This window comes from Astatotilapia calliptera, chromosome 18 (genome assembly GCF_900246225.1).
Source record: "Astatotilapia calliptera chromosome 18, fAstCal1.2, whole genome shotgun sequence".
In the NCBI taxonomy this organism is placed as follows: Eukaryota; Metazoa; Chordata; class Actinopteri; order Cichliformes; family Cichlidae; genus Astatotilapia; species Astatotilapia calliptera.
The window spans coordinates 35,108,091-35,133,814 of NC_039319.1; the positions used below are offsets into that span (position 1 = coordinate 35,108,091).

Consider the following 25,724-nt stretch of genomic DNA (forward strand, 5'->3'; position numbering starts at 1 on the left):
GCGGTTCGAATCCACGTAACGGCTACCCTGAGGTACCCCTGAGCAAGGTACCGTCCCTACACACTGCTCCCCGGGCGCCTGCTTAGTGGGCTGCCCACTGCTTCACTGAGTGAATGGGTCAAATGCAGAGGAAAAAACAAGTAATTTCCCCATGGGGATCAATAAACTATCCATTATTATTATTATTATTATTTTTATGGACAGAATTTCTAGGCATAGCCAAGTGGCAGAAAGTGTCTATTTGATCTCAGAAACTTGTCACAACTCAAAGCACCTCCAAGTTCAAGGCCATGGTCCTCAGCTGGAAAAGGGTGGAGTGCTTGCTCCTGGGAGAGGTGTTCCTGGCAGGTCCCACAAGGAGGAGACCCCTGGGGCAGACTCAGGACACACTGAAAGGTTATATCTTTTGACTTGCCTGGGAACACCTTGGTGTTCCCCTGGAAAAGCCGGAGGAGGTAGCTGGGGAGAGGGAGGCCTGGGTGTCCTTGTTTCTCTATCCAAATTTGAACTTCCTACAATTATTCAGCTATCTTCCATAATTACTAAGTTAAAGTCATCATCATGTCTTTTGGATAAAAGAACAAGCTGATGCTATGGTGCTCTGAAATTTATTCCACTGCTTCATCCAAAGCAACAAGACAGACAAAGTTTTTATATGATTTAGCATTATAGAAATGAATTCTAAAATGCTAAACGCCTATATACATTTGAATTATTATTGCAAAGTTTGCATTGCATGACTAAGTGTAATTGATTCATACTTTATGCATATTGTGGTCCCTGTATATTGCGTCTTGTATAAGGATTGTACACCAGCCCATTGTCAAAGGGAAAACTACAGAATCCTGATTATAGTTAGCTGGTTTTATCTTTATCTATATTAAAGGAAATTGAAACCTGAACAGTCCAAGCTATATCTAACAGTGAAAGCACCAAGCAACCGTGGGTTCTCCCTGGAAATGCCTCATATTAGACTGCATTCCTTATGTGAAGCATTTGTAATGCAGTCATAAAGTTATGCACAGATCATGGTCAGACCTTCTGAGAGATGGAGTAATATAAATATCTGAGATCAGCTGAAGTGGACTCACTGCTCTACATCTAGTTACAGCTTGCCACTTCCACTGGAGAGTAGTCATGGAGGCAGGTTAAATGAATAAAGGCAAACCTGTAATCACTGATAAAAAATAAAGATAAAAAAAGAGTAGAAGAAACACACAACCTCCTAAGTAAAACAAAACAGGAAGACAGACCAGAAGTAGAAAGACCAATAGAAGAACAATATGGCCAAATTTACTAACAACATCAAACCCTATTTTGGTGTTTAAAAGGCCAATTTTGCCCACAGTAAACAGTGTCTGAAATGAATGGACAATGGAGTTGCGGTGGAGGTGTGTTCTGAGGGGAGGTGCAGCGGGCTTGAGGGACAGTGCCAGGGAGGCTGTTAGGGCAGCTGACAGCACTTAAGTAATTGCGGTCATGCTACTTCAGTGACGCCGAAGAGGAGAGGGAAGTGTAGGATGTGACAGCTCGAAAGCTGCGGCAAAGCACAACACACAATAAAAGAGTTCTCACAGCTGCTGTGTGTGTTCTGGGTCCTAACTGTTCACAGTGGTGCCGCAAGATGTCTGATCCACAGACTGTGCAGCCAGTGCAGAGCTGGGGGCTATGCACCGGGAGCAGGGAGCGGCCCAGTGCAAGCAGCTAGAGGTGCTGCATGACTAGGCTGAGCGGCAGACACAAGTGTTCGAAAACCTGGTCGCTCTGGTGCCTCTTCTCCGCTGTTTTCGCACAGGATGACCAAAGGGGGGTGATCCACAATCCTTTCTGGAGGTTCTCAAGGTCACAACTGCAATCACCCTGTCGTCGATGTTGAGGTGTGACTTAAATGGTGTTTGCAAGGCTATCCCAGACCAGGCGGGTCTGTTCCTGGAGGTCCAGCAGCGCCGGGGGGGTTATATGGTGGTGCAAAACCGACCCTTTGCTTATCCCCAATTGCTGTGGGATGGAGTGATTGCAGCCTGGCCTTTCACCGGGAGAAGCACAGCTGCTCGACCTGATCATGCTGGAGCACTTTATAGATGGGGGTGGGGTGGGAGGCAACGCCAAATTCTGGCCCAGAGGAAAAGGCTTCCCAGCAGTCTCCCAACACCTCCGGCCACTGAGGAGTGCCTGCGATGTAATACTAATCCATTCCTCTCTGCTGCCTCTCCCCAGGTCCCGGCGGCTGCGGGCATTGCACCTGACTCACTGATGGTTGTACAGATGTCAGGGCATGAGTGTTGATGGTACGGGACACCTCCTCCATGAGTGTCTGTTACTGGAGGTGGGTCAGGTGTTCTGCGTCGCCGGGCCCCCAATACCTTCCCTCAGTCCAAAAGGGATGGCTTTGTTCTGTTCAGGTGCCTGGGGGGGTACACGTCAGGCTATGGTGGACTTGGGCTGTATGCAGACCCTGGTCCACCAAACTAGTGCAGAGTTACTCACCAACTAACAAGGACCCTTTGTGGTCACACGGCGAGTGGGTAATGTTGAGTATGAAGTGGCGCAGTCAGACAGGGGAGGAGCCACAAAGGGGGTATCAGCTTAACCTCCTAAAAAGCGTGGAGAGATGGTGATGCCAAATTCCACCATTCCCACCTCTACCACCATCTTACATAGGCCCAGAGAGCAGATTTTCTATGGTTTGTGACATGCCATTATTTCTTGTAGTTTGTCAGGATTTTTAATATATTTGGAATGAAAGGGGGAAGGTTTATCACAACAAGTGGTAGATGTCTCAAAGTTGTGAGCACAGTGTTAGGCTCACTCCTGTAATACTACACTGAGTCTTCAATCTGCAGAACTGAACTGAACTGAACCTGGAGTGTCAGAGTGAAGGAGGAAAATCCTGACATAGGCATCCAGACACAAGTATGTGTCTTGCTTTAGAAGCAGCCAAATTAGTTTTTACAATGCGCGATGGGTTTGCAGTGTCACACAACTATTAATGGGATTGTGTTAGAGTAATGTCTAAATTACACAATTTGTATTACTGATATTAACTAGTACCTATAGGCTCTCATATGCACCTGTATATCCGTGAAATCCTCAGGTAGAGGTTTTTTGTCTGTTCCAGGGGTCCACCTGAAAACTAAAAGGGACAGAGCCCCGAGGCTCTGGAACGACCTGCCCAAGGAAATCAGGTCGGTGGAGTCAGTGACTTTCTCCAAGTCATATCTTAAAGCACACTTTTATGATAACAAAGATTTTGATTTGCTTTGAATTGTCTTTTTATTTCCTGTATTTGATACTTTTGCTTTTTTAAGCAGTTTGTACTGTGCTTTCTATATAGAAAGAAACACGTAAACATACAGAAAAGAAAAAACTGATTTAGTGACTTGGTAGGCAGAGATTAGGATCTCTATTCAGTTCAGTTCAATTAATTTTTATTTATATATTTTACCAAATAGTCACCTTGAGACACTTTACATTGTGAGGTAAAGAGCTTACAATAATACAGTCTGACACGTCACACAAAAAGAATAAGTGTATAAGTGTACATAGTGTGCATAATTTGTTTGTCATAATCAAGTTACACTGAGCAAAGATGGAAAGAGAAAGTAAAGGGGATTCGCTCTCTTGGCACCAAGAGTTAGTGCTGTGTCATAAAAACTTTGGCTTGGATACTTAGCTGTAGAAGATTTTATCAGTGTTATTGTAGGGTCTTTACCTTATAATATGAAGCGCATTGAGGGCACTTTTGTTGTGATTAATAAATATGAATATAGATCAAATGAAATGCCTTGAATATCCCATTCTTTTGAAAGCTTTCACTCATGAACCTCTTCACCCATTAAAATATAAAACATTAAAGTGAAAAATAGATGGATACATTTTATACTGTAATCACCATAAATGAAGAACAGTGAACAGTTCTTCATTCATCCATTTCAATCTAATCTAATAAATAGATACAATATACAGAAAAAAATATTCTTGTGTATTAATTTCCACATGTGGATGTTATTTCTGAGACTGGTGGAAAATGGAAAATGTTCAGACTTCTATTTGAATTGTGAGAATGACTTACAGTTTTCGAGTACTTACACAAGTGGAGGAGTTCAAGTATCTCGGGGTGTTGTTCACTAGTGACGTTAGAAGGGAGCAGGAGATCAACAGACAGATTGGTGCTGTGGCTGCAGTGATGTAGACACTGCACCGGCCTGTTGTAAAAGCGAAACATCTCAACTTACCGGTCGAGCTACATCCCTACCCTCACCTATGGTCACGAGCTATGGGTAGTGACCGAAAAAACTATGAATTATTATATAATTGTAACCCACATAATAGCAACTATAATCCACATAATTCCCTTAGGGTTTAATAAAGTATGATGATTCTGATTCTGAAGAAAGCGATGGCGGCTACAAGCGGCATTTTTAAGTTACTCTTTGTTATAAATTCAACATCACCTCACAAAGTTGGCAGATGCCTTAACACCAATTTTAATAACATACTCTGAAATGCATACTTTAAAAAACTGGATTGTAACAGTAATTTAAGAATCAGACAAATCTTTTGTGGCATTCAATAAGAACGTTTTAGAGACAGGTAGAGATGAGGGGGGCTGCTTGTCAACAGATGTGTAAAAATCAGGCATATTGAGGATATTTGGGCCAGGATTTGGAAGTCACTGCCCTTTTGTGGGGATCGGAGAGCTGTTTGAATGGTCACCTAATGTGTGACAAAAGAATCTCCTGTGATGCTAATAACAGTCTGTGCACTCTTACCTTTGGTCTTAAAATTACTGCAGCGATTTACCAGAGATGTCCAGAGGGCAGAGTAAAAAAAAAAAAATACAGGTGTGTAAACATACACGGCAGACCCAGTGGCATTTTAATGCTTTTTATTAAAGCTTTGACGGTTGCTGTCCACAATACTCACAGAGCTGCAGCTCTCCCGCTGCCCGCTCAACACTATCACAACAACACAACCACAGGACCCAGTACAATATTTAATTCGGCGGGGCGTGATTGCGGATGCCGTGCAGGTGCGTCCGCCTCCTCTGCACGGCACCGCAGGCCACGCCCCGCCACAAGGTGATTCACAGCAGGCAATTTACTGCATTTTAAAATTATGCAATATATAAGTTACTGGTAAAACTACTGTTAAGACATTTAATTTTAAGATAGCTACATAATATATTTAATAAATTGTGTTATTAAAGAGTTTACTGTTTGCAGAGTCATTTATTAATAACTATTAATTCTCTTTCCTGTCAGCACATAGAGTTGTTGTACTTACACCTATCTAAATAACTAAATAGATACTGTAGATTGGACATTTGTGGGACATGTACGAGTTGGAATGTCCATATATGTCCCTTTTTAAAGCGCAGAATTTTTTCCAGAGTGCTGAAACAAATCACAAAAGTGATATTCTAAGATTAGCAGCAGACAACCTAAATAAGCAGACATAACTGATGTTGCCAATAATGGTGAGGGTTACCAATAGGGTCACTGACCTTGTTAATCACCTGAAATGTTTAAAATAAAGTTTCACATATTTCTGTAAAAAATACACACACATTGTTGCATAATTGGAGAGCATTTCAATTTCAGTTTTTGCATTTTGTATAAGAATACTGGCAGTGCAGTTATAATAACCACATTCTGTAGGTGAGAGTAACTTCCAGTGTTTTTGCTTTCTTTTCTGTTTGTCCATTTGTACACCATAGACGAGTTTTATTAAGCAGTGAAATTGATGCTACAAAATGAGTGTAAAGTTGATCTACTAATAATAATGTTTTTATGCTTTCATGTTCAGGAACACAAGTCAGCAATAATCACAGTGTGCAAGCATCACTTTCTGTCTTCTGTCTTGCTTATTAAATGTGCACAACATCCAGTTTATTTGCTGCAGGCAAATATCTAAATCACTATTATATAGAAAGGCACAACACTATGATTCTGTTATAATTATAGAATCCCTGAACAAAGGTCTGCCTGTAAATGAATGCGCATTCACACCGTTCCCAATGGTGAATACACAAGACATCCATCCATCCATCCATCCATCCATCTTAATCCGCTTATCCAGGGCAGGGTTGTGGGGGCAGCAGCCTAAACAGAGAATCCCAGACCTCCCTCTCCCCAGCCACCTCCTCCAGCTTGTCTGGGGGAACACCAAGGCGTTCCCAGGCCAGAGAGATATAATCTTTCCAGCATGTCCTGGTTCTGCCCCGGGGCCTCCCCCCGGTGGGACATACTCAGAACACCTCACCCAGGAGGCTCCCAGGAGGCATCCTTGTCAAGGCAAGGCAAGGCAAGGCAAGTTTATTTGTATAGCACAATTCAACAACAAGGTGATTCAAAGTGCTTTACAGAGACATTAGAAACAAGAACAAATAAAAAGCATGATTTAAAATTGAATAAAACAAGCAAATAAACTAACTAACTAATTAACAAACAAACAAACAAACAAAACAGTATATAAAATCAGAACAGATAAAATCAGAACAATAGATAAGATCAGTAGTTAAATGTAAGTTTTGAAATTTAAGCTTAAAGTGTGGATTTGGTGCTTTATTCAAATGCAGCTGAGAACAGGTGAGTCTTCAACCTGGATTTAAATAAACTGAGTGTTTCAGCTGATCTGAGGCTTTCTGGGAGTTTGTTCCAGATATAAGGAGCATAAAAGCTGAATGCAGCTTCTCCGTGTCTGGTTCTGACTCTGGGAACTGATAAAAGACCGGATCCAGATGACCTGAGGGATCTGGAAGGTTCATACTGGGTCAGGAGGTCACTGATGTATTTTGGTCCTAAACCATTCAGAGCTTTATAGACCAGCATCAGAACTTTAAAGTCTATCCTCTGACGGACAGGCAGCCAGTGTAAGGACCTCAGAGCTGGACTGATGTGGTCCACTTTTTTGGTCTTAGTGAGGACTCGAGCAGCAGAGTTCTGAATGAGCTGTAGTTGTCTGACTGATTTTTTAGGTAGACCTGTAAAGATGCTGTTACAGTAATCAAGCCTACTAAAGATGAAAGCATGGACTAGTTTTTCCAGGTCCTGTTGAGACATCAGATCTTTTATCCTTGATATATTCTTGAGGTGATAGTAAGCTGACTTTGTTATTGTCTTAATGTGTTTTTCTAAGTTTAGGTCTGCATCCATCACTACACCCAAATTTCTCGCCTGGTTTGTGGTTTTTAGATGTATAGATTGAAGTTCTCTGGTGACCTGTAATCGTTTTTCTTTGGCGCCAAAGACTATTACCTCAGTTTTGTTTTTGTTTAGCTGGAGAAAATTGTGGCACAACCAGTCATTAATTTCCTCAATGCATTTACCAAGAGCCTGTACAGGGCCTCGGTCTCCTGGTGACATTGTGATATATATTTGTGTGTCATCTGCATAGCTGTGATAGTTTATTTTGTTGTTGTTTATAATCTGTGCCAGTGGGAGCATGTAGATGTTAAACAGAAGGGGTCCCAAGATGGAACCTTGGGGAACTCCACATGTGATACTTGTCTGCTCAGATGTGAAGTTACCTATTGATACAAAGTATTTCCTGTTTTCTACGTATGTTTTGAACCAGTTTAGTACAGTTCCTGAAAGACCTGTCCAGTTCTCCAGTCGTTTGAGTAATATGTTGTGGTCAACTGTATCAAATGCTGCACTGAGATCCAGTAAAACTAAGACTGACATTTTTCCACTGTCTGTATTCAGACATATGTCATTAAACACTTTGGTCAGAGCGGTTTCAGTGCTGTGGTTCTGTCTAAAACCTGACTGGAAGGCATCGTAGCAATTATTCTGTTTTAAGAAGTAACTGAGCTGTTGAGAAACTGCTTTTTCAATGATCTTACTTAAAAATGGGAGATTTGAGATCGGCCTGTAGTTGTTCATTTGTGTCTTGTCAAGATTGTCCTTTTCAGTATAGGTTTAATTACAGCAGTTTTTAGTGATTCTGGAAACACACCTGATAATAAAGAAAAGTTGACGATCTGTAACAGGTCTGACTCTAAACTCTTTGAGACCTTTTTGAACAAACTTGTTGGCAGGACATCTAAACAGCAGGAGGAGGAGTTCAGTTGACCTAAGATGTCCTCCAGGTCTTTGCTGTTAATAGGTTGAAACTGTTTCATGGTGTTTAAACAGTTTTTTGGTGGACACAGTACATATCCTGGATCTGCTGTTGATGTACCAATTGCTTGTCTAATTTTTTGGATTTTTTCAGTGAAGAATTTGGCAAAGTCATTGCAGGCCATGGTCGAATGAAGTTCAGCTGCCACTGACACAGGAGGGTTTGTTAGCCTGTCAACTGTAGAAAATAAGACCCGAGCATTATGGCTGTTTTTAGTGATGATGTCAGAGAAGTAGGACCTTCTTGCATTCCTCAGTTGTAAATTATAATTGTGAAGTTTCTCTTTATAGATGTCATAATGAACCTGGAGGTTTGTTTTTCTCCATCTGCGCTCAGCTTTCCTACACTCTCTTTTTTCATTTTTCACCAGTGTGGAGTTTCTCCATGGAGACTTTTTCCTTCCAGAGATAACCTTCACCTTAATGGGAGCAATGGTGTCCATTACATTTAACATGTTAGCATTGAAGCTATTGACGAGCTCATTGACTGACCCTCTGGGCAGGTCAGGTGTTAATGGGAAGACCTGGTTAAAAATTGCACTACTGTGTTCAGTTATACACCGTTTTGTGATCACTGTTGTTGATATATTTGTGTGGGCTGAGATTTTACTTTCAAAGAAAACACAGTAATGATCAGACAGGCCCACATCAGACACAGTAACCTTTGAAATGCTCAGGCCTTTGGAGATCAGTAGGTCAAGAGTGTGTCCTCTATTATGTGTGGCCTCTGTTACATGCTGAGTCAGCCCAAAGTTGCCCAGAGTGTTACTCAGGTCTTTAGTCCCTTTGTCCTGAGGGTTGTCCACATGAATGTTAAAATCCCCAACAATAATTACACAGTCAAAATCAACACAGATCACAGACAGCAGTTCACTGAGGTCATTAAAAAGTCTGTGCAGTATTTGGGAGGCCTGTAAACATTAAGAAACACAACTTTGGATGGGGCCTTCAGCTGTAAAGCCACATATTCAAAAGACTGAAAACTTCCAGGAGATAGCTGCTTACATTGAAATGATTCATTAAATAAGACAGCAACCCCTCCTCCTCTCCTGCTCGCCCTGACCTCACTGATAAAACTGTAGTTAGGAGGGGTCGTCTCGATGAGAACAGCTCCACTGTTACTTTGGTCCAACCAAGTTTCAGTTAAAAACATAAAATCAAGGCTGTGCTCAGTGATTAAATCATTAATTAAAAATGTTTTCCCAGCTAGAGATCTAATGTTTAATAAAGCCAACTTAAGTGTTTTAGAGGTATTACTTGTCCCCTCGTGTTTGGGAGCAGTCTGTGGCACACAAGGTATGTTTACTATGTTTAAAGATCTTTTAGAGTGCAGCTCTCTGTGTTTTGACCAGGCCACATGTCTCCTGTCACCTAAAAGTACAGAAATTTTAAAACCTTCTAGTAAACAGGGTCCCAGCTTCTCCTGGGAAAAGTCATCACTGCCATAATCCTCACAGCCCGGACCCTTCACACATCACGCATCAGACTGTGGAGACAGAGCATGAAGAGGAACTAAGGGGGGCGAGGCTGGGCAATGTGACTTCGATTGCTCTGTTGAGGGTGGGGCTCGATGGCGAACCTTTGGCCGCTCTGGTGGGGGGTTTATGGGGGACAAAAAGGGATTGGGACGGGGGGTAGATCTGAGCCCAGCATTGACCCGCTCCATCATCTCCTCAGTGAATTTCAGGTGTGGGGAGGAGGGAGAAAGGGAGGGGGAGGAGGGTAATGGCCTGTCAGGGGTTTGGGGGACTGGGGAAGGTCGTGGTCCCTTGTCCTGGTCGTTGGTGTTGTTGAGAGAGTTGGAGGCAAATAGGGACCCCTCTTCTTGCCTTAGATGTCTCTCCTTTCTGAGGCTCTTCCTCAGATGCCATGGATGTCTCTCCTTTCTGAGGCTCTTCCCAGGTGGGGGCAAATGGAGCTCCTCCTCAAGGTTTCTGCTGGGCTTTGTCTGTTCTTGGAGTACTGTTTGTTCCTCTTTATGAGATAACTCCTCGTTTATCTCAGCCTTGGCACCAAGCACGGATGGATGACGTATGGAATAAAACAAGTTGGAGGTGAACAGTTTCACCGCTGACTTGTTAAAATTAAATCCATTTGCTTTGAACAGATGCCTGCGTTCCCAAAAAATATTAAAGTTGTCGATAAAGTGCACTGAGTGGTCAGCACATGCTGATATAAGCCATTTATTCAGTGTAAACAACCTGCTGAATCTCTCGTCTCCTCCTCTGACCGGCGGTACAGGTCCACTGATGAATACAGCTGCATTCAGAGAGTTTACAGTATTTAATAATCCAGTAAAGTCCCGTTTCAGAACCTCCGACTGTTGTTTGGACACATCGTTTGACCCTGTATGCAGAACAATGTTTGTCACAGTTGGATATTCATCTGCAATTTGAAGAATTCTCTCCTTCAGGTTGTTGACCATATCGTTAGGAAAGCAGAGGACTTTAGTGTTCTTACCGCACATCCTTTGTACATCCTTTACGGCAGAGTCACCCACAATCAGAGTTTCAGGCCTAGCCTTTAGCTTTCCCTGTGGCCTTTCACTTCTCAACAGATTTTCAGACCTTATTTCGCTGCTTTTAGATGGATGGTTGTCCGATATAGATCCAGGGTCCTTTGATAGTGGAGCAAATCTGTTCTGCAGTTTCACATTCAGTTGTTTTGGAGGTTTGTTGTTAACCTTCCTATTCACGGTTGTCCAGTCCTGTTTCCTCCCGTATACAGGGGTAGAAGAGCTTCTCTGTCTCGTAGGAAGTGAAGGCCAGTCGGTTTCAGAGATTTCAGCTCGCTGTGCCCTGCCTGTGATACGTCCTCCCCCTTCCAGGAGACATGATTTATGTCTTGGTTTTGCACCAAGACAGTCTAAGGGGGGATTATCACTTGAGGATTTATAATAATGCACAGAGTCAGAGTCAGATGCCCAAACCATCTCAACTAGCTCCTTTTGATATGAAGGAGCAGCGACTCTACTCTGAGCCCCTCCCGGATGGCTAAACTTCACACCCTATCTCTAAAGGAAAGGCCAGCCACCCTTTGGAGGAAGCCCAGTTCTGCCACTTGTATCCGAGATCTCGTTCTTTCAGTCACTACCCACAACTCGTGACCATAGGCGAGGGTAGGGAATAGAGATCTTTCTCTTTTACACTCAGCTCTTTCTTTACCACAACAGACCGGTGCAGCATCCACATCACTGCAGCCGCAGTACCAATCTGTCTGTCGATCTCCCTCTCCCTTCTCCCGTCACTCGTGAACAAGACCCCGAGATACTTAAACTCCCCTACTTGGGGCAGGAACTCGCTCAAAAACCAGAGTGGGCACTCCACCCTTTTCCGGCGGAGGACCATGTCGTCAGATTTGGAGGTGCTGATTCTCATTCCCTCTGCTTCACACTCGGTTGCAAAACTGTTCCAGTGCGAGCTGGAGGCCATCACCTGATGAAGCCAACAGAACCACATCATCTGTGAAAAGCAGAGATGAGATGCAAAGACCACCCAAGTGAAAGCCTTCCGCCACTTGGCTATGCCTAGAAATTGTGTCCATAAAAATTATGAACAGAATTGGTGACAATGGGCATCCCTGGCGGAGCCCATCACCCACCAGGAACAAGTCCGACTTATTGCCGGCTCTGCGGACCAAGTTTTTGCGATGGTTGTATAAGGATTGAATGGCCCGTAGCATTGGGCCAAACACCCCATACTCCCGGAGCACCCCCCACAGGACACTCCGAGGGACATGGTCGAATGCCAAGTCCACAAACTCATGTAGACTGGCTGGGCAAACTCCCATGCACCCTCAAGTATTCTTGAGATGATAAGAAACTGGTCCAGTGTTCCATGACCAGGACGAAAACCGCATTGTTCCTCCTGTATCTGAGGCTAGCGGACGGACTCTCCTTTCAAGCATCCTGACATAGACTTTCCCAGGGAGGCTGAGGAGTGTGATCCCCCTATAGTGGGATCACACCCTTTGGTCCCCTTTCTTAAAGCTGGGAACCACCACCCGGGTTTACCAATCCAGAGGTACCTCCCGTGATCTCCACACAACATTGTAGAGGCGTGTCAACCAGGACAGCCCTACAACATCCAGAGCCTTCAGGAACTCAGGGCGGACCTCATCCACCCCAGGGGCTCTGCCACCAAGGAGTTGTTAAACTGCCTCAGTGACGTCATCCCCGGAGATTCATCTCCTTCATCCCCAGACTCTGCTTCCACCACGGAAGATGTGACAGTGGGATTAACGAGGTCCTTGAAGTATTCCTTCCACCGTATGGCAATTTTCTCAGTGGAAGTCAGCAGCACTCCACCGGCACCCACTTTCCCCCTCCTGAGTCACCTGATGGTTTGGCAGAATCTCTTCGAGGCGGTTTTTGCTTCAGCCGCTGCCCGTGCCATGTTCCACTTGGCCTGTCAGTACCTAACAGCTGCCTCCGAAGTCCCACAGGCTAACCAAGCCCAATAGGACTCCTTCATCAGCTTAGTGCCTCCCTTGACCTCTGGTGTTCATTGTTTGGTTCATGGGTTACGACCACGACAGGCACCAACCACCTTGCGGCCGCAACTCAGTGCAGCGGCTTCGGCAATGGAGGTGCTGAGCTTGGTCCATTCGAACTCAATGCCCCCAATCTCCCTCCGAATGATGCTGAAGGACCAACACAAAGTGGTGTACACATGAGAAGTGGAACAAAAATCATACATGATTCCAAACATTTTTTACAAATAAATAACTGAAAAGTGGGGTGTGCGTAATTATTCAGCCCCCTGAGTACTTTGTAGAACCACCTTTTCCTGCAAGGACTTCATGGTGTTGTTGCTCCCAATATTCTCTTAGACAACCTCTGAGGCCGTCACAGAGCAGCTGTATTTGTACTGACATTAGATTACACACAGGTGCACTCTATTTAGTCATTAGCACTCATCAGGCAACGTCTATGGGCAACTGACTGCACTCAGACCAAAGGGGGCTGAATAATTACGCACACCCCACTTTGCAGTTATTTATTTGTAAAAAATGTTTGGAATCATGTATGATTTTTGTTCCACTTCTCACGTGTGCACCACTTTGTGTTGGTCTTTCATGTGGAATTCCAATAACATTGATTCATGTTTGTGGCTGTAATGTGACAAAATGTGGGACAGTTCACTTTTGCAAGCCACTGTAGCATGACACAGTAGCTGCAGTTCTTTCAGCTGCGCATCCATAATGTGAATCTCCCAATCTACAATATCAGAGAGGTGCTCTGTTGGAATAAGATCAGGCGACTGTGGCGGCCACTTGAGTACAGTGAACTCATTGATATGTTAAAGAAACCACTTTCAGATCATTTGACCTTTGTCAAAATTACACTTTAGTCATAAAGAAATGGGCGTGGTCAGCAAAATACTAAGGTAGGCTCTGGTGTGTAAACCAAGCTCAGTTGATACTAAGCCCTGTTTTGCTGGTACTAAGCGGCTTCTGGACCAACAAACTTACCGTGCTCAATGTCACATATATCACTTTTCTTTCCATTCTGATGCTCAGTTTCAACTTCAGCAGGTTGTCTAGAGTCTTTACGAACCTTTTTTTGTTTGTTTTGTTTTGTTTTAGATAAAAGGTTGTAGTGTTTGTATGTAAATTTAATTTGGTACATTACACAACTTCATGTGTCTCATATCTATGACAAAATATCTGTGCCCGGGTATCGACTAGAGATGGACCAATCCGATATTAGGTATCGGTATTGGTCCGATACTGACCTAAATTACTGGATCGGATATCGGAAAGATATAAAAAATGTAATCCGATCCATGAAATATCACGAAAGCACCTCACAAAACTTGCGACACGCGGTAACTCGCCTCATAACCTTAGCACAACCTTATCATCTCTGAGAAAGTTATCCCAGAGAGAAGTAAAGCAAGTGTGTAAGTTCATCTCTGAATGTTTGTAAAGCATTCAAGTGATTTATGGGGCGACTGCCTCTCTCTCTCTCTCTCTCTCTCCTGCTGCTACTTCAATCATGAAACTTCTTAATGATCAGCTGATCGGCTTTTCTGTGGCGAGTTCGTCTCTCTTCTTTGTTTTTGGCCCACTTTGCACCAGAAAGAGAAAACCAGCGGCTGAACAACAGCAGCACGTTTAAGCTTGATAATCTGTTGTTAGAATTTATTTAATATTACTTTCTACTCGAGGATCTTTTTCTACGTAGCTGACGGCTGTAACTGTGCAGGGGCGGATCTAGCAAAGTTTAGCCAGGGGGGACGATAGGGCATGAACAGGGAAAAGGGGGCACAAAGACATACTTTTCTTTCTTATTCTCATTTAAAATGTCTAGCTTTTAATAAATAATTATCTGACACCCAAAGTTTTAATTTGATGTAAAATGAATAGAAGTCCATTACTGTATATAGTAACTATTAAGTCTAATATATATACCCTAGTAAGCTATAGTACTTTTTCCTTTGGGAAGATACCATCTGTGCAGTCTGCAGTTCTGTTAAAGAAAGATGTTGAATCTATTTAATATTTCTTGAAAAATAATTTATTTCTGTGCAATAATTGATTCTCACACTGCATCAAATTAAGGTTGATTACGTTGATTAAGCATCATGAGGTGGAGCGTGAGGGGTGGTTCCCTATTTTTTTTTTTTTTTTGTTGCTGTTACCAACCTAACCCTATTAGTTAGGTTGCTTAATATTTACACTAAGTACTCTTTAAAATACCAGAATAGGGAGGATGGTGTAGGTTTAAGTTTATTAGATTGATCAGTATTGCTGAACTATGAAATATTTTTTTGCATACAGGTATAACAGAATAGCTTTAGTGTAGTTGTTTTTTTTTAAACTTGATTATGAACTTCGGCAAAATGCAGCAAGATATTAAAAAAAAACAGTTTTATTGATTAAAAAAAACTATATCGGATTCATATTGGTATCGGCAGATATCCAAATTTATGATATCGGTATCGGACATAAAAAGTGGTATTGTGCCATCTCTGGTATCGACATATATGCCCATCAGACTACATTATCCTGTCATCCTCCACTTCTGGTATCCACCCTCAGAGGGTGACTCAAAGGCTTTTTATTTGCCAGCTTCCATTTAGCCTAAAATAACTTGATCTCAGCCCTATTTTCATTTCTCCTTCTGCCTACACACACAGCAAGAACCCAGCCTGGCTGGCACATATGGCTCTTTGAAAAATGCAGCAGGAGGTGACTGCTGGTGGGGGGATTCAACTGTCAGTCTATCATATTTTATATCTAAATATGATAGATTGACGGCTGAATCCACAGTTACCAGTTTTAATACAGCTATCTATCTATCTATCTATCTATCTATCTATCTATCTATCTATCTATCTATCTATCTATCTATCTATCTATCTATCTATCTATCTATCTATCTATCTATCTATCTATCTATCTATCTATCTATCTATCAAAACACACATTATTATTAGAGTTCATATTTAGAGCTCTTTGTGGGTGTTTGGCTATCTGTTGGTTTTGATTATCGCGTTCCCACACTGGCAGTCTCAATATTAACATCATTACTCTATTCCAATCATCTTCTCGCCCTCCTTCTTTGGTCATTAGTTTAAATTTGTGCTCTCCATTACTGTCCCTTTCAGACTTTCTTTTGTGCTATCGTGCTCCAGTCAGTTGTCATTTTGTGTGCTAGCAGATGCAATGGTTAGTCACTATTTTAGCCAATTTAATTAAATAGCGCTGATCAACTTAAATATGGCTGGTATATTGTTATGTCAAACTCTCTTCACTAAACCTGGGCTCTACATGAGCTCAATACTTGCATCCACTAGGCTTGAGCAGACGACAGCAACCCAACCGAAAACAAGAGCCAGTCAACATCACAATAGAAGACAACCAACAGTGAGTCTCCAGAATAAAGAACTGAACAGCAACAGGATCTGATGCTATCCACACCTACTGGTTGAAGAACTTAACGGCACTCGATGACAGGCTGGCAGCAAAAATAAGGGGGCTCCTAATAATAAAACAATAAATTGTGATCATGAAGGATTTCCATGAAGTTATGACACCATGGTTTAGTTACACAACATGGAAAGTCCTCTTAAGCATCATAGCAACCAAGTAGAGCAGGTATACGAGTCAATAGGTGAATGCAGCTCAGAAGGGCATTGGAAATAACACCAGAGGGCCAAAGAACCTGCTACTGGTTGATAGACCAGTACACCAGGATTCTAAAACCAGACAGCCTATGACTCAATGTCCCACACATGGAAGACTTGCTTGACACATTACAAGGCTAATAGTAAAGATTGCAAGTTATTTTCTTGTGGCCTCTGACAGTGGACTCATCTCTGTGCTTGTCCTGCTACACCTCAGTGCAGCGTTCGAGGCTGTTGACCATAATATTCGATTAGAGCCATTAGAGCATGCTGTAGGTATTAGAGGTACTGCACTGTATCTGGTTTGTATCATATCTATCTAATAGACTCTAATAGATTCCAATTTATTCATTCACCAATTAGTTAAACTGCAGGAATGTCTTAAAGACATAAAGACCTGGATGACCTCTAATTTTCTGCTTCTAAATTCAGATAAAACTGAGGTTATTGCACTTGGCCCTAACAAGCATAGAATTATGGTATCTAACCAGATGCTTACTCTGGATGGCATTACCTTGGCCTCCAGTAACGCTGTGAGGAACCTTGGAGTCATTTTTGACCAGGACATGGTCAAATTATCTCAGAGGGCATTTCACTTCATGCTGAATAGCTGGTTCATGCATTTATTACTTGTAGGCTTCACTACTGTAATTCATTATTATCAGGATGTCCTAAACAGTCCCTGTAAAGCCTTCAGTTGATCCGACAGGGATGAGAAAGAAAGAGCATATTTCTCTGATATTTCATTGGCTAATGGTTAAATCCAGAATCAAATGTAAAATCCTTTTCCTCACCTACAAGATCTTGAATAATCAGGTCCCATCTTATCCTAAAGACCTCATGGTGCTCTACTCATATCACCCCAATAGAGCGCTTAACTCTCAGACTGCAGGTTTACTTGTGGTTCCAAGGATATTTAAAAATAGAATGGGTGGGCAGATCCTTCAGCTTCTAGGCCCCTCTTCTGTGATACCAGCTTTCAGTTTGGATTTGGGAGACAGACACCCTCTCTCGTATTAAGGTTTGGCTTAAAACTTTCCTTTTTGCATAGCATATACTTACTAAGCATATAGTTATAGGGTTGAACTGTCATTTGGTTGTCATTGTGCAATAAGTCAAAGTTGCTGAGGGTTTCTCACAAGTTTCTTCATCACTCACCTTTTTCACAAATTATTTACCACTTTTTATTTAATGATTAACTATTATTAATGTCTGGCTCTCTTCCACAATGTGACTTTGTCTCGTCTTCCTCCCCTCACCCTCAATCGGTTCCAGAGCCTGGTTTCTTCCTGTTAAAATGGAGTTTTTCATTCCCACTGTCTCCAAAGCCCATAGGGTGTCATCTGATTCTTGGGGTTTTTCTGTTTGCTCTGTATTATTGCAGGGTCTTTACTTTACAATATAAAACACCTTGAAGCAACTGTTATTTTGATTTGGTGCTATATAAATAAAACGCAGTTGAATTGAACTTATTTTATCCACATAGTGCTTTATCTGTCATACACTCACACATCAATGCATGCGTCCAATTGACAGTTAACCACTGACCTTCCTAATAGTGGATGACGTGTTCGACCTTGTGAGTTACAGCTGTTCCGTGATGGGTTTAAAATTTGTTTTGAATCCAAAACGCTGCTGAAAAAGTCTCACAGAGGCAGTGGAGATGCTTGACTATCTAGTCCAACTCCACTACAAAAAGGGTAATAACCATGTTGCATTGTGTTGTATGTATATGTTTATATGTGAACATACAGAGTCCTACAATGTGTGGATCTGGTGGCTCTGTTGTGAAGTGGGGCATGGTTTGGATCTTTTTGCTCCTTTAAAGGAAAAGGTCACAGCAAATCAGTGTTGTTCTGATGAAACACTTCTTTTCTGATGGGAGTGGTCCTTTTCAGGATTAATCTACTCCATCCATACTTGCTGAATAGTTTGGTGAATATGAAAAATGTTATTAATATGCTATAAACAATCAACACAAAAATTAAGGGATTATGTTTTTGGCAAATGGCATTCATCACTCCATTTAAGCTCCAGAGAATCTATTCAAAGAAACACTTTCAACTGGTGCATTACACAGACCAACTCAGTTTTATTGAACATAATTACTAAGACCATTATTTGGTTTAGAAAACCAAGATTTATTTTCATTGAACTGCAGATTTAGAGCAGGGGCTTCTACTTGAGTAGTCAGTGTGACAAGTCACAGGTCAGTGGGAGTTGTGGGAGCTTGTTAGCAGTCATTCCACCAGTGGAGCTGTCAAATTGTGTTAAGCAGTGATGTCACTGGCCAAGTAGGAGAGAGCAAACACACGCATAAACACACATTAATGCACCTCAACATCTCCACTACAAGTACAAATACACCCAGCTATGCATGCTGCCACCACTGTGTCTCTCTATTGTTCAGTATTAGCACTGCTTGGTTAGCAGTCTTAGAATTTTCCACTGTTATATAAGATCATAGTGGGGACATTTTAATTACTGTTATCTGAAGTGATAAATGAGGGATGTGTTAGTGTAGTACTAATATAGTGTAGCACTAAATAGAAATGCAAACTATGCTTCCTTTGACATTTGTGTGGCTGATATTACCCCAGATAACTGCTTCTTCTTAATTACCCACTGAGCCTTACAGAGTGTTTATGTGATGAGCTAAAGTTTATACTATATGTATGGTAACTTTATACATTTGATCTATGATTTATGCTCCATTTGACTCAAACAACAAAAAACCCAAGCTATGCATTTTCTAATTGATTCTGCAAGAAATCGCTTATAATTATTTAGCTTTGGTTGCAGTACTACTCTTCTTGAAACGCAACGTGTGTACAGTTTATTACATTTCTGTAACCAGTCACCGTTTAATCCAGTGTAAGTGACTGAATCAGCAACATTGTCACAAAAGGAAAATATTTTTTCACTATTGGTCTGTCAGTTAAACAATTTAGATATGTTACTGTTAAGATGAGAGAACAACTTAAGATTTTCACATTACAAATGTTATGAGTGAAGAAATAAATTAAATTTTGAGAATTAATTTACTAATATGTTGTTAACTTCAATTGTGACAGACTGTGGTTTGCAAAAACAAATATCTGGAATATAAGCTGACTTTCATATACAGTAGCTACATTGTGTGCCTGCCCAAAAAAATAAAACACACACTCACAAAAACCCAATTAGCCTGGTAGCATTTTCCTTTGAATAACATGTCACACTACAAATACAGTACCATGCAAAAGTATCAAACCACCTCTTATTTCTTTATATTTTATTTTCAATGAGCCGGACTTTCTTGCATATTTTTAATGGCCTTGAGCCATAGTTCTCCAGTTTTCTGAAAGTCTCTCAAAATTCTTCTTTGGACATTGGCTGCTTTTTCTCTTATTTGTAGTCCAGTCCTTGTATCACATTGTTTTCAGAGTCTTGTTTTTTTGATTGTTGACAAGATGCCAAAATGCCTGGAAACAGGAAGAAAAGCCTGTGCATCTTATATTACACAAGAACTGAACTGGAGTGGTAAATGGACTGATTCTTATACAGCGCTTTTCTACTCCCCCAGACTACTCAAAGCACACAGTATACAACGTGCCACATTCAAACAAGCACTGTTTCTATGCTGTGAAGTGCTTTCTAACTACCATTCAGACACATTCATACTCTGATGGATACATTGGAGAGCAACTTGGTTAATATCTTGCCCAAGGATATTTGGCACGCAGACTAGGGGAACCCAGGGATCGAACCACCAACCTTCCAATCAGTAGATAATCTGCTCTACCTCCTGACCTATAGCAGAGAGCAAATATCAAACTATGCATCAGGCTCTGTCATCCTCTGGGCTGCATATTAGTCAACTTTGTTGGGGATCTTAGCAAAATCGATGGAATTAGGAAAGCAAAAAACTTCCAACAGATTTTGATCCACCATACAATACTATCTGCTTCCAAGCAAAAATACTGTCAAATCCAAAGAACCGTCCAAAGAACCAATGAGCATATGCTGTGGTATCCATCTCTTCATGGTAGGTGTGCAAAATTATTTCATTTACCGTTTATTTTTTTCAGATCACAAGGCGCACTGGATTATAAGGTGCATTAAGCAAAACAAAATAGTCAGATGAGTCAAACTATACTCAACTCATTCTTCTTGCTTCCTCCACTTCCCTACCATTGATTCATTAATGTTCTTGCAGCTGCTCTATTCCCATGTTGTTGCAGTATATTAATGACTAACCTCATATTGTGGATGGATTATCTCAGTTGTTCTCCTGACTGAGGTCTTGTCTGTTTACAGCATCCTGCCACGCGATTGCATTTGTCCCTAACCATCAGGAACCCTCACGTTAACTTTTATCGAGTGAAAAAAAGTTCATCCTCCAGCTTCACTGTGTTTATGTTATGCTAACATAGCTGTGTCGCTAGCGATCACGTAGCACATCCTTATATACCAGCTAGCCCAACTTCAGTAACCCTACAAACGTCACTGCTGTTTAGTTTTGTGTCTTCATTCATGTTGGGAAGTGATAGGAGAGCTGTACGTTTTAATTTGTTTCAGAACATGCTATATCAGGTTCAGGTGGAAACTAGCGAGCTAACTTCCTGTTAACTTCTAACTCCTTTAAACTTAATAAATTTTGTTTTCATGGATGCCTGGATGTTACACCTGGTAAAGCAGCAACACTGACCATTTTATTAAAGATGAAAGAATTTAGACAGTTTTTAACTCTCAGTGATGCCGCAGTGTTCGTTAGACTTTGGGACCTGAAGCGGAGTTTGGACCCAGATTACTCCGCGAGGCTCCTGACTACGGTAGCCACAAGGCTCCGATAATCCATCAAGCAGTGCAGTGCGGCGTCATAGCTTACCAAAGTCGTACTAAAACATTTTTTGACTGATTTTTGAGTTCTGTGTACCACATAAAATCTGTTCAAGGTCAGTAAGCACAACCAGAATTAATACATAAGGTGCACCAGATTATGGTAAATGGCCTGTATTTGTATAGCACTTTACTTAGTCCCTATAGACCCCAAAGCGCTTTACACTACATTCAGTCATCCACCCATTCACACACACATTCACACACTGGTGATGAAGCTACATTTAGCCACAGCCACCCTGGGGCGCACTGACAGAGGCGAGGCTGCCGGACACTGGCGCCACCGGGCCCTCTGACCACCACCAGTAGGCAACGGGTGAAGTGTCTCGCCCAAGGACACAACGACCGAAACTGTCGGAGCCGGGGCTCGAACCGGCAACCTTCCGATTACAAGACAAACTGCCAACTCTTGAGCCACGATTTGCACTATCAATTTTTGAGAAAATTAAAGGATTTTAAGTTCACCTTGTATTGCAGAAAATGCAGTATATAGAATGAGAGGTGGAGATGTTATCAGAACAAGAGTGACATGTGGTGGATGTCTAAAAGCTGTTTGTAAAGTGCCAGTACTTGAACAGATCCAGACATATTTATGCTCTGAAATAATACTGGGATGTTATTGAAACAAGGCAGAACTGAACTTAACATAGTTCGTCAGCAGTAGGGAGCAGGAGAATCCCAACGTAAGATGCACAAACGGATACATCTTGATTTCCTTTTTCCAGTGAACAGAACAGGTTCCAGTATTTCACGCTTTTAGTCACATTTCTGCACAGAGGTTAGTAAACAATAAACACATCTCACAATAACAGTATCTTCATTAACACATGCACTGCTTGGGATATGATGGCAAATAATATTTTTTGTTCTATTACGTATTGCACAGGTCAGCTGTTACACACATATCATTTTTATATGGAGGAATAGTTTTTAAACAATGCATTTCTCCTCTAATAAGGAGAGATGCATAAATAAGCCTCACTTCTCAGAACCACACACAGTTCTAGCAGTTTCTGTCTAACCCTTACATCATGAACATAGCTTCTTCAGCCTCCTCTCGTGTATGCAGTATGAACAAGCACTTGGCTTTCAGAGAGAAATACTAGTGTAAGTGCAGGTTTTACACACACATTACTCATTCCCCTTTTCAGCTGCAAATTTTGCGACGCTCTTGGTAGAATGCTGGTCATTGCTGAAATGTATGAACTGCATCTTTGTTTGGTTATCAATTATAAATTTCCCCGTTTGATGTGGGCATTCAGTGTGGGTCATAAACTGTTTCCTAATCAAGTTGACTGTTCACGGAAAGCAAGTTACCCTCAGGTCATTGGGAAATATTCAAGTTATCTCAAGTGGCCAGTCTGCCCCCAGCTCTGGCACTACCCCTCTAATTTATAAGGCAAAGGATGTTCAAAAGACCCAATCAATTTGCTGTATTATTACAAACATTTCAGATGTAATTTTTACCTTGTCCTCTTTCAGTCACAGCGTGATAGCGGACGGACTCAGTCTTATCGTGTTTTTTAATCCCTGTTGTAGAGCCATGTTCATGCTCTACAGACAGAAGCTATGTCAAGCTCTACGTACAGGTGCGCTCAAAGTTAGAGAACAGTGCATGTATTTACAGTGAGTAAACAATAATTTCCAAATGACCAAACAGCTGAGACAGTTGACACTGCTTTTCTTCTTAGCTTCAAATTAACCAGACTTTGTTAATTTCTTAGCACATTTTTAGTTATGAACCAAAGCATACACAAATCCATATGCATTCATTGCCTTTCACACAGTGGTCTGCTACAGCTACAGTATATCGCTTTCAATTCGCTTCAGTTGTATTTATATAGCACCAAATCACAACAACAGTTGCCTCGAGCTGCTTTATATTATGAGGTAAAGACCCTACAGTAGAAAACCCCTATGAGCAAGCGCTTTGGCAATAGTGGGAAGGAAAAACTCCCTTTTAAATGGAAGAAACCTCTGGCAGAACTGGGCTCAGGGAGAAGCAGCAATTAGCCTCGACCAGCCTGGTGTGAGGGAAAGAAGACAGGACTAAAGATACACTGTGAAAGAGAGCCAGATAATAATGATAATAACTAATGTTTAAATGCAGAGTGGTGTATAAACGTAAGTGAAAGAAGGTGAGTAAAGAAGAAATGCTCAGAATCATATGAAACCCTCAGAAGCCTAGACTTAATGCAACATACACAAGGGAAGATTTAGGGTCACCTGATCCAGCCATGACTAATGCTGTGTCAGAAAAGAAAGTTTTAAGACCAATCTTAAAAGAACAGAGGGGTTTGTCTAAAAGACACATTGATGATTCAGTGCGTCTTGGCTTGTATTATGTGTGCATGTCTTAGTATTATTGTAAGGTTTTTGAATTATTGTAGGATCTTTACCTTATAACAAAAAGGAGCTTAAGGTAACTGTTGTTGTAATTTTGTGCTATATAAATAAAATAAATATGAATCGAATTCATATGACAGTTTGGCAGTCAGAAATCATGCTCCTCTTCTACTAGTAGAGCTGTGCATGTTTTTAATTGGTCATACACTGTCAATGACACCCTTATCATGAGAACATACTTGTAGCTCAGTTTGGAAATCCTCAGCTGACTTATCACGGGGATAGCTATGTTTATGTGACTGCTTAGTAGGATTACTGATGCTATGGTAAGAGAAGTTAGATAAGGAAAAGCCTGATCTAAATTTACTTTGGACTACAGTTCCCAGGGCTAAATAAAACAAATAAACAAACAAATTCAAAAACCCTATGAAGTGCAGCTACTCCAGCAAAACAAAGTGAAATACTGAAAAAATACTGAAAACAACAGAAAAACAAATTAAGATCCCAACAGAGAAAGCTAATAATGCAGGAGATGAGTAAATCTCTGATCTCAGATGAGCGAAATAAAGTAAACAGAAAGCTATGAAGCATGAGCCTATGCAGGAAATTAAACAGCTAAAGAACCCTTTAAAAAAGATTATTCTGCTAGATATGATAACCTTATGTGATATGATGCGTGCTTAACACCAAACTTATGCAACTACTAAAGCTAGAGACTGAGAGGATCTGTGACCTAGAAGCTACAAATACTAGAATAGCAAATGGTAAAAGGACTGGTTCCTATATAGTGCTTTTCTCTGACCACTCAAAACACTTTACACAACTTGCCTCATTCATCCATTCACACCAGCACTTTTTTCTATGCTCTTTCTATGTAAGTGCTTTCTATCTAAGATTCACACACATTTATACTCCAATGGATGCATCGCAGAGGCTTAGTATCTTGCCCTGTTTGGCATGCAGACTGGATCAGATGGGGACAGAACCACCAAACCTCCAATTAATAGATGACTTGGCTGTTTGTCTTAACATCTTGGAATACTTTCATCAAAAAAGGAATACTTTCATCTGAAAATGTGGATCTATGTGGATTGTATAGACAGGAAAAAAACAAAAAACAAACAAATCTTGTCTGGTCTGGTGTCTATTGATTTCTGCAACATTTGGATCATGCAGTGAGAATCTAGTGTAAACGACTTGGAAACATGGATGTACCTTGCTTTGTATCAATGGTTTGAGATGCTGGTGGTATAATTCCGATTATTCAGAAACGGAAGAAATATAAAATGACATCAATCACCCTCATTTTGAAGCTCCAGGGAGATTTTGCCTCATGGGGTGAGGATGAAGGTGGCACATCAACCCAAAACTACACAGGATGGCAGTTGGGATCACAGTCACCAAGAACACCATTGGTAACATCTCTGAACATCAAAATGATTCAAAGAAGGCTTGGGAGAAAATGGGGCTTTTCAGCATCAACTCAACCTGTTTGGAGGAAGAGAAATGCTGAGCATGGCCCAAGGAACATCATCCTCACAGTCAAGATTAACATAAATCAGTTTACAGCTTTTATGTAATGTGGTGTTTTTGTGTTGTTGATATTTTGTCTCTGTCCATAAAAAAAATATAATTCCTTTGAAAGTGAGCAACCTTACAAATTCAGCAGATGATCAAATAATTATTACCCCAGCGTATCTGTACAGTCATATGACACAGAACACCAGAAACCATCACTGCCCATAAGACAGATCTAATGAAATAAACCTGTAACCTGTTTATATTAATGATGAGCCTATGGGGCTTTGTTGTCCTCATTAACAATGTCTCAAGATTAAAAAAAAAAAAAAAGAGGAAAAAATCTGTCCAGTAAGAAAACTCAGAAGGAAACAGTCATGTGTGGAAAAGTCATGGATCACAATTGAAAAGAGGATATATGTAAAAAGAAAAATGTACTTTATAAGGTTCTAAAACAGAACTAAAGTAACAGTGGCAGGATCAGGTAACCCTGCATTCTCCTTTATTTGCGCTGCAATAGGCACAGGCTGCTAGGGATTTCCCATGATGCACGTAATGTTTCTTCCTCCAAACACCAAGGATTTTGGACCCTAAACTGTATATTGCTCTGGAAAATGTTCAAATGGTTTCTAAATGCAGTGGAACGGGAATTGAATGGTTTGATGTAAATCAAATATCACTACATTACAGCAAAATAAAGTAACAGGGAAATAAAAAAATA

At 41.2% G+C, this 25,724-nt stretch overlaps 1 protein-coding gene across 6 annotated transcripts in view; it reads left to right on the forward strand.

Moving 5' to 3' along the window:
• The window catches only part of LOC113011304 (disks large-associated protein 1-like), a 154,862-nt gene that overhangs the window by 57,963 nt on the left and 71,175 nt on the right, over positions 1-25,724 (forward strand). Inside the window, exon 3 of one of the 6 annotated variants that reach the window (XM_026150785.1) lies at positions 3,119-3,185. The exons of the other annotated variants lie outside the window; for them this stretch is intronic. The gene's annotated coding sequence lies outside the window, so the exon portion shown is untranslated. The remainder of the gene's footprint in view (positions 1-3,118; positions 3,186-25,724) is intronic. 6 annotated transcript variants of the gene reach the window in all.